Consider the following 10,744-nt stretch of genomic DNA (forward strand, 5'->3'; position numbering starts at 1 on the left):
CGTCGTTTTGGGAGGTGCAGTGGGTCAGCACATGCATGCATCTATCCTTGGACCACGTTTACCCCTACCTATAGTTTTTCTTCGCAAGATGGCATGTGCCAACAAGCGAAAGCAACGTTCCACGAAGCTCGCAGTGCACCGGGACGGGGCTGTGAGCGCCATGGATCATCAACCGAGAAACCCAGCGCGCCTGGCGACGGCGCTTGAGTGGGCATGACTTCTTATCTTTGTCGGTACCTCCCAGAAAGTCATTGATTCTCTTCCTGCACGTCAGCGCTGCAATAGGTGGTTATTCGGGCTTTTGTCAGGTGGTCATATTAAAGTGACTGGACCTTGTATATCTGCAAGGAAGTCCTGAATCGAGCCACAAATCTGGCCTGATCTTTAATAAGGTGATTAGCTCGCGCTGTTCGTCCACGAGACTCAGAGGGCCATAGACACGGGTTCCCAGGTAGATGCCGAGTTTCTTGACTTCCGCAAGGAGTTTGATACATTTCCCCACAGTCGTTTAATGAACAAAGTAAGGGCATATTGACTATCAGACCAATTGTGTGATTGGATTGAAGAGTTCCTAGATAACAGAACGCAGCATGTCAATCTCAAAACACAGAAGTCTTCCGAAGTAAGAGTGATATCATGTGTGCCCCAGGGGAGTGTCGTAGGACCGTTGCTACTCACAATATATGTAGATGACCTTGTAGATAACATCGGAAGTCCACTGAGGATATTTGCGGATGATGCTGTAGTTTATTGAGAGGTTGCAACAATGGAAAACTGTGCTGAAATGCAGGAGGATCTGCAACGAATTGACGCATGGTACAGGGAATGTCAATTGAATCTCAATGTAGACAAATGTAATGTGGTGCGAATACACAGAAAGAAAGATCCTTTATCATTTAGCTACAATGTAGCAGGTCAACAACTGGAAACCGTTAATTCCATAAATTATCTGGGAGTAGGCATTAGGAGTGATTTAAAATGGAATGACCATATAAAATTAGTCGTCGGTAAGGCGAATGCCAACTTAGATCCATTGGAAGAATCCTAAGGAAATGCAATCCGAAAACAAAGGAAGTAGGTTACAGTACAAATGTTCGCCCGTGCTTCAATACTGCTCACCGGTGTGGGATCCGCACCAGATAGGGTTGATAGAAGAGATAGAGAAGATCCAACGGAGAGGAGCGCGCTTCGTTACAGGATCATTTAGTAATCGCGAAAGCGTTACGGAGATGATAGATAAACTCCAGTGGAAGACTCTGCAAGTGGGACACTCAGTAGCTCGGTACGGGCTTTTGTTGAAGTTTCGAGAACATTCCTTCACCGAGGAGTCAAGCAGTATATTACTACCTCCTACGTATATCTCGCGAAGAGACTATGAGAATAAAATCAGAGAGATTGGAGCCCACAGAGAGGAATACCGACAATCTTTCTTTCCACGAACAATACGGGGCTGGAATAGAAGGGAGAACCGATAGAGGTACTCAAGGTACCCTCCGCCACACACCGTCAGGTGGCTTGCGGAGTATGGATGTAGATGTAGATGGAGATGTCATATTTCATTCAGTAAACGACAATGCGAAACTGTGTCAGATGACTTTCTGAAGCCAAGGAACACAACTAAAAGCTGGCCGCCTATGTCTGGTGCGCTCTGCATCTCATGTACAGAGACAGCTGAGTTCTGCAAGATGCCTATTTGCGAAATCTACGTTGATTTTATAGAGTAGATATTCATTCTCCAAAGAAAGGAATAACAATTGACCCGGCAGCGTTCACTCAGTTCGTCCACTTGTGAATAATGTGTACGATACACATACACTTAATATAATTGTAGCATTTCCTACTAACCAAATCAGAGCACGACACTTTGGTCTCCGCAGATGTGCTCCCTGCTAGATAATACACGTCATTGTCAGTAAATGTTACGTAACACATAAACATCTGCATAATCATCGTTTATAGGTAACCATTCATCATACGTGCATTCTGTGTGTGAACCTCTTCGAATCAGTTATGTAAAAAAAATGCCTACCTGGCATATAACATGTCTTTTTTTTCCAAGGCGATGACATAGAGCACATTTTTCCCTACGAGACACAACTTTGTTGATACCGACAGTGTAAACTGCTTCATTTTGTTGAAGGAGCTTCATCTCTGCTTGCACCGCTTCATCGCTATCACAGTGAAGTCCACGAAGGTGTTCACTAATTTTTGGAAAAAGATGAAAATCGGATGGGTCGAATTCGGGACTGTATGGAGAATGATCGGTAATGGTGAACCAGAGCCGCTGGATTGTTGTAGATTTTGCTGCGCTCGTGTGTCGGCTGGCGTTGTCACGCTGAAGGAGCGTGTGCTCCGTGTGTGGACGAACTCGTCGAATTCAAAACTCGATTACAGAATGCTCTTTCTCACGCGCCGAGGTAGTTACGTTACCCACCGCCATGTTACACGCTACAGTTTGGTACCCTCTACCCTCTAACGGCAGAGGGCAAATAAGTAGACATGAAGATGATCCTCTTCAGTCCGTGGATATACACACGTAGGTTTCGAGATTCCACTTCTCGTAAAATTAATAAACGGTTTTTACCATCTCGTGTGATGCCATCTAGAGGGAAAAACAGAAACCAAGCAACCTTCACGAAGGCGCACTAAAGGGCTTGAGTTTGTGAAAGCCGTTTATTAATTTTACGAAGTGAAATCTCGAAGTCCACATATGTGCACCCACGGTACTGAATAGGTAAATATGTACATTGTTAATAACTTTTTTTATTATTTAAAAAGTTTTGAAAGCTTTGACACAAGATATTTCGAGATTTTACGTTTCACCACGTCCTTGTAAAAGTGGCCCAATAAATATTTCTTGCGCTTTAGGATACCCAACCTTCATCATGAGCCTCAGGTACAGGTGATGTAGGGTGGGTAGCGTATCTTTGGATGAAACATTTTGGGGACCAGTTTTGAGTGTTTCTCTCCACCCTGTGTGTTAGAAGATTTACTTATGAGTAATGAACGTATACATAAATATCTTAGACGGAATGTAGAACGTTAGACGATGCAACACACGGAATCATTGAATTCTCTCAGGCAGTAGATACTAGTTCCTAGTATTGCTACTATCTGCAGTTGAAACGTTCAGCAGTGCATAAATTTCTGTGTCTAATGTGACTGAAGCCGTCAGGCCTAGCCAAAACATCCAACACTAACCGTTTCGGAATCCTTGACAGTCGGTATCTTCTGGATAATATTTTAGTGTAGAAATGCAGGCAGTGATCCCGGTTGTCAGCGTCGGGTGTTGACGGCAGGCCTGCAGAAGGCCAGCAGGATGGCCGCTGTCTTCCTTAAGCCGGGCTGTGCCTGCAGGTAGTCAGTCGCGCGCCGCTGCCCAGGGCGGCGAGGGCTTTAATCCCGCCTGCCGGATGGCGCTGGGGGCGGCCGGCGGCTCGAATTGCAGATGCGGGCGTCGTGCGGGGGTGGTGGGTCCGGCGCCGCCACGTGGCATCTGCATTCCCTCAGCCCAGCGGTGGTTGCCGGTGCGACCTTACGACACTCACCGTTTGTGCAGCCTGTGTCAACGAACTTCACCAACTACCAGTTAATCAGTTACACCCACGTTTCATGGCTGCCACGTGGCACTCATGGGATGTGTTGTTTTTTCGTACTGATTGTTTTGCCCCTATACCAAAGTGTTTTATCTTATGCAGAGTGATACAGAGGATGGACGAAAATATGGAAAGACCAAAAATACAACACATTACCATCCCTAATACGGTGTCAAAAAACCATTGGCATTCCAAATAGCTTCGAGTTGTCTCCAAATGGATATCTGCAAATACTGTATATTTTCCAAGCGAATCTTATACCATTCCTCTTGTGAAGTAGTCACTGGTTCAGTTGATGATGGGCGTGTGAAATCCTTTGGGACTTAACTGCTAAGGTCATCAGTCCCTAAGCTTACACACTACTTAACCTAAATTATCCTAAGTACAAACACACACACACACCCATGCCCGAGGAAGCACTCGAACCTCCGTCGCGACCAGCCTCACAGTCCATGACTGCAGCGCCTGAGACTGCTCGGTTAATCCCGCGCGGCTCAGTTGATGATTATGGATGGCAATCACGCACCCTTCTCTCCAAAGAAGATCACAAAGACACAATAACATTGCAATCTAGTGACTGTATTTATCAGAGGAAATGTGACAGTTCATCCTCGTGCTCACTAAACCAGTCTTGCGATTTGTGTGAACGGCGGCCCCCTCGGAACGTAGCTTCAAACATAGCATCACCACTGGGCAACAAACATTGTGCCATGGGATGGCTCAATCGCCCAAAATGGGCACATAATACTTGGCAGTAGTGCGACGTAGCAGAGAAACCATCGTGCCTTTGGAATACCACGATTTGGCTGTCCAAACCACCGCCATGTTCCACACATGGGACGTAAACTCGGCCAGAAGAAACAAGACTTGTGAAACAAGACTCATCCGACCAAATGATTTTCTTCCGTATCTACGTAGTCTATGTTTCATGGGTCCGGCACCATTTTTTTTTTTTTTTTTTTTTTTTTTTTTTTGCAGTTGGAGACAGCTGCATCGCTGGATGGTTTTGTAATTTCAAAACAAATAAAAAAGTACTTAACATGGGTCTTAACATCTGAGGTCATCAGTCCCCTAGACTTAGAACTACTTAAACCTAACTTACCTAAGGACTTCACGCACAGCCATGCCCGAGGTAGGATTCGAACCTGCGACCGTAGCAGCACCGCGGTTCCGGACTGAAGCGCCTAGAACCGCTCGGCCGCAGCGGCCGGCTTTGGAATTCCAGCTCACCCTGCAGTTCCCTGCTTATGCAGCTCCCTTCGTGTTGTTTTGGTGCTGACGGTATTCACGAGGACCCACATTCAATTTTGCATTTATTTTTGCAGCTGTCGTACTGTTATTTTTCCTCACGATCCACAACAATTACCAAACCGTCACGATCACGCATCACACCCTTTCGTCCGCGCTGTGACGTGGCGGATGATGATTTCCCGCTTTCCCTGTATGCGGTGCATATTTTCGGTACGGTCACAACTATTTGATACTCCGGGCAACCGCAGCTGTTGAAAGCCATTGAAGGGCGCTTGTGTAGTGCCCCTAGTAAGTTGGAAGTGTCAGTTATTGTCAGAATAGTGTTTTGTGTAGTTGTCACTGTATTACATGGGCGATAAGTGAATTCGATCGTTGGCAAATTGCTGGTGCTCCTGGGGTGGGTACTTCTGTAGCCAAGGTAGTTTGGTGCTTCAGCAGGCACCGTGTCGAGGCCATGATGATAGGAGGAAATCCGTTCACAGCCTCATCATCGGTGAATAAAGCTGAAAGATCATAGGCATACCAGTAATTTTTGAGTAGGGACGATGGGTATGAGTATGATATTTTAACGTTGTTGAGCTCATGATGCGACTTACAGCCGCAAAATCGATCGTGTTTTAATAAACAACAATTTTACAAGCTGAGGGGAATTCTTCCTAACACGCCTTCGATACGGTGGCTGTTGAAGCACCAAACACTTAGAGCTTAGCCTTGGTGTAGACTTAATGTTTAAGTGTGATGTCTTCTGGTTGCGTGACGTGTATCTGAGGCGTGACATGGGAAACGGCCTACAAACAAATTCCGGACTGGCCACCTCACCAGCCCTCTTCGTTAAACCGCGCCCAGTGCTCTCGGCTATCCAGGCGGACTTGTGCAGAGATTTTAGTAAGTCGGATTACGTAAAAGAGATCGACCAAGTATATATTAATATTACTGCACAGTTAGCTCCATGAAGCTATAGGCACCTTATACCTGTATCTTCAAAAGAAACAGTACGTACGCGAAGTGTTAGTATTCGAGGTCAGTAGACCAATAAGCGATTATGTTGCCCTCATCTTCGATAGAGGCACAAAAGAAAGGCAATTGTAGAGACGGCTGAAGAGCGAAGTAAAGCAAGGTTGGTATCTCGCAACGTGACCATAAGAGAAGACAGTCACTGCACGTTACGTCGACAAATGCGCGACAGCGATGTAGCCACGCCCAGAAACGTTTCCCTTCGCCGCCGCGACCGCTCTTATACTAACGGCCGAGCACAGCAAGGCTCAGCACTGTTCGCGATCATCGAGCAAGACGACAGTATCGTCTTCTAGCAGGCCAGCCTTACACAGAACACTACGTGAAAGGTACTGTTAAATGTTCTCTGACTGAGAGACTCGTATTTCGTCTGTATCAAGTGATACGTTACTGCTGAGAGACAGTCGTAAATACTCATGATATTACTGTGGAAATGGATTGCGCGAACTTAAGTAATTCTTCCTGCCTATGTTGCCGGCCGGTGAGGCCGAGGGGTTCTAGGCGCTCCAGTCTGGAACCGCGCGACCACTACGGTCCTAGGTTCGAATCCTGCCTCGGGCATGGATGTGTGTGATGTCCTTAGCTTAGTTAGATTTAAGTAGTTCTAAGTTCTATGGGACTGATGACCTCAAAAGTTAAGTCCCATAGTGCTCAGAGCCATTTGAACCATTTTGAACCTGCCTATGTTGTAATAAAATGAACTAATACTTTATCCTCGCGATCTCGCACGGAACAAAGTAAAGAACCCACCATTGTGTCGACGAGTCATTTTCGTCCGTTAACACAAAAATTGAGCGAACAGGAGGTTAAGACAGGAAAATTTTTCTGAAGTTGTAACACTACTGTCTACTATTAAATTAGTGATATGCCAATAATGTTATTCTTGTGAAAGGTTACTTCTTTGACAGTGGCTGTGCGCAGCGGAAAGATATCGGACTAATTTTGTTTCCCTACAGATTTTCATTGAAAGGAAGCAGTAGCAAGACAAACGGGAATCGAACCAAGGATCTATTAGCAAATAAAGTAAACTGTAATTATGTTCAAGGAAACGGTTGCTAGCCTAATCAGACAAAGTTATACCCAGTACCAACATGGTTCATAAAGACAGTTATCTGTTTGGATTGTCTTTACTTGATACTGCAGTTACGTTTTGCAGATAAGATAGAAGTAAGCAGCACAATTTAGCAAGTAATGTACCAGTAATTTGACCTGAGATACACAGGAGGAATATTAATGCACTTAGACTTTGAATAACACTTACTACCCGTGCATTACAGTAGGAAGATGATGATGATAATAATTATTATTACAGGTAAGCGATTACTAATGGTGGAGCGCTACTGACTTGAAGAAGAATTTCTTTTGTCAGTTAAATTGTAAGAAATTACTACTGCTGAAATAGATATGACGAAATTGTTTCTTTTGTACTGAGTATTGCTTGCATTCTCAAGGAATTAGTGTTTAGCTCAAGTGGAACATTTGATTCCTGGAACTGGTATAATTTGAATATTTGTAGCCAGTTGCTTATTCTTGATTGCTATTATTGTAATTAGGACTTTTAAATCTGGCTCATCTATTAGACTCCGATCGAGGCTGAACACTTTAAGCCAACACAATATGGGAAACACCGTTCACCACATAACATGAAATTGTAAATATAATTTCAGTAAGAAGAATCTTTGAACTGAATACTTTAAATCTTGTTTTAATACTTGTACTATGATGAATATTGAACCCTCCATTCATGAAAAATACGTGGAGTATTTCAAAACTTATGCTCACTAAATAATTATGTACTTTACAACTCCACAAAGTTTATCACCTTCTCTTAAGGAAGGTAACTCCTTTTCCAGTTCAGTAAATTAGGATACTCGGATTTATCATAGCACTTGGGGTGGGACCCTGTCTAAGTAAACGACTAAGAATAAAATACGGTGGCTTAAAACAAAATTTACAGATCACAGAATTATCATCGAAAACAAAACCATATACCTGGTCCATGCAATGATGCAGTACTCAACTGATAATTTCAGCTGAAACTTCAGCTGAACGTGATGGCACATAGATCTCCTGTGCTATTCAAAAAAATGCGGAAAAGTATCCCTGCATTCTGCGCAACAAGGTCTGAAAATTCTCTTCTTAGCAGCGGATTTTCATAGTAAAGAGCGAAGCAAAGTGTGCCATGAATAATAAGCCGCATTACTTCCGCATCCGAGGCTATATCAGATTATCTTGCAGTTCTTCTCACCTCTTTCAGATGTGCACTCTTAGCCTGCTAGCCATCAACTAACTCATGCTAAACAGTAGACTTGCTGTTCGACCGCCAGATCCTCCTTTTCTATTACCGCCTAGCCAGATCCGTTACGGTAGGACTCCCCCCCCCCCCCCCCAAGCCTCCTCCCCCCCCCAAGTTTTACATCATTATAAACCTACTTTCATTATGCATGTAGCAATATTACAATTAAAGTTTTAACTTTTACATTCTTTTACAGCGCATTACTTTTGAAATTACATTCATAGATTAATTGCAATCAAATAAATTATCATAAATAATAAATAAAACATTTAAATCGATGTTACATCAAAAAGTATAGTTATTCAGAAGTCACATTAAGCAAAAACAGACAAAGAAGTTCGATACGGACGTTAAAGGTAATATCGATAATAGTGTTACAAAGTCCATTCACTACGGCCAACTAAAACGATAGTAGTATCTTGCGGAATACATATTAGTAAATGCAGAAATAACACGTTTATCGAGTTTCATAGGTTAGGTACATGATATCAGACTAAAAAGGGTTACAAGTGCTAAGAGCTTTTGGGACTGTATAAAATCTGTAAGTCGCGTTACTTCGTTAGAGATACACAGCTAGTGTGGCAATTTGGATGCGAAGGAGTGATGCCATAAATGCATATACACATTCAGCCAGGTGACACTGTAATTAAAAACATGGCCATACACAGACGTTCTACTGTTTTCCTATTTATTCGCCATGTGTGACACTGCAGTAGAGCGACGCCCACTACAAAAGACGTATTATTTACATTCAATTTCAGCGTATACGTTGCGAGTGCCATATCACAGGGCTGTCTCTCGCTGTCGATTTGTATTTTGTGTCTCTTAAGTGTCGGTCTGCCGTACAAAGCTATTGGCCAAGCGACGTGCATTCAAACCGATTGCAGTGGTCTGTTTCTTGGCTTCTTGGCTCCGACATAATTTCCGTTTAAACCGATTGCAGTGGTCTGTTTCTTGGCTCCGACATAATTTCCGTTAGTTCTTCCATACAGAAGCGTTTAGTTTTTAACACACTCCACTCCAGTGCTCTGGCATTACAGCCTATTTTCTCGTTCGCCTGTTGTCACGTAGGGTGCCAGAAACAGTCTGAGGAACTTACAAGGGTCTTTCAGGGTAGGTTATGCTAAGAAATAATTATTAATAAAAAAAATCGATACGTTGGGCCGTTTCTGAGTTAATTCGCATCGATGTTAGCCAATCAGGCCGTTGCGGGTACAAATTCCAGCTGCCCGCCAGAGACGGCGTCGGCAGAGAGCGATACATGACACGATAGTAAGGATCGAACCCGAGCCAAACGCTGAGCAGTCTCGTGCGCCATCATCAAGGCCGTGAGAACAACTGAAAGTAATTGCATTTAGCGGCCCGCTCGACTTCGCTCGTGCAACGGCCTGATTGGCTAACTTAACTCAGACACGGCACAATGTGTCGAATTTTTTTCTTAACAGTTACTTCTCGGCACATCCTATCCTGCAACACCTTCACAAGCTTTTCAGGCTGCTTCTAACCACCCTGTGTATGGATATTGGTGAATATATAGGTACGTGGCAATACAAGAATATGGAATCGAGAGTATATTGTGTGTTAGTGACTGCAGTGAAGTGTATTAAAAATACAGCTCTTGTATACTGAAGAATAATAGTTGTAATGTAGGAGCTATAGAACTGATCACTGAATATCCTTTAAGTAAAGCGAAAAGCGAAGCCCAAACAAGTATTTATACGGACGAAATAGGCGCTGAAAACCTCGACATCACAAGAAATGCAAAAAGACAACATGAAATAAGTTGCTTATTTGCGTCTGGCACGTTCTAAAGTAGAAATTGGACTGAGAATGACTGTATTAAAGAAAGAAAAGTAATTACAGCTATTTTTTTTCTCTTTCTTGAAACGTTTTTCCTTTTACTGCGCAAAGCCTTGGTTTTAAAATTCCAGTTTTGTTGACATTCAGGCACCTGTACCCCTCTCCAAGCGGTCCTTTGCTCGTGGTCTTATAAACATTTTTATGACAGACAACATTTTCTATAGTTGTTCGTGGCCCATGAAATGTATAAAAGCGAAAAACGCATATGCGTCTAATGGTTAAAGTGAGGTTCTTGACAGAGGGTACACTTTATTAAACAAGCACTATAAATGTGAAACAGCCGATCCGCTTACGGCTTTGGGGCACTGTGGGATGCGCAAAGTGTCATAGCCGAAGTGTGTCTCCATTTTCAGTACTTGTGTGCTGCTGGTGTAAAGTGTAGACGAAGAGGAGCGGTTATTTCGTGTGCTGTGCGGTAGTAATTGAAGTGCTAGAGACGACGCAAAGAGCGAGGTAGAAACATGACGCCTGGAAATAGCGTACTTTATGCTTCACGTCCTCATCCATAAACTTCTGGAACGACAGAACACATATAAGTAGTCTTTCATTTTATTGTGACACATGTTCTTTACGACTCGCCATTTGAGCTATGCACATTATTCAGGCTCATTGGTCATGGGACGCAATGCGCCCTGCATGACTCATATTTGCTTGATCTTCGGTTTATACGAGCGGCGTTTGAAAAGTCCGTGCAAGAATAAAAACTACATAATTCTGTCAGAGACAG

Source organism: Schistocerca gregaria, chromosome 2 (genome assembly GCF_023897955.1).
Source record: "Schistocerca gregaria isolate iqSchGreg1 chromosome 2, iqSchGreg1.2, whole genome shotgun sequence".
Lineage (NCBI taxonomy): Eukaryota > Metazoa > Arthropoda > Insecta > Orthoptera > Acrididae > Schistocerca > Schistocerca gregaria.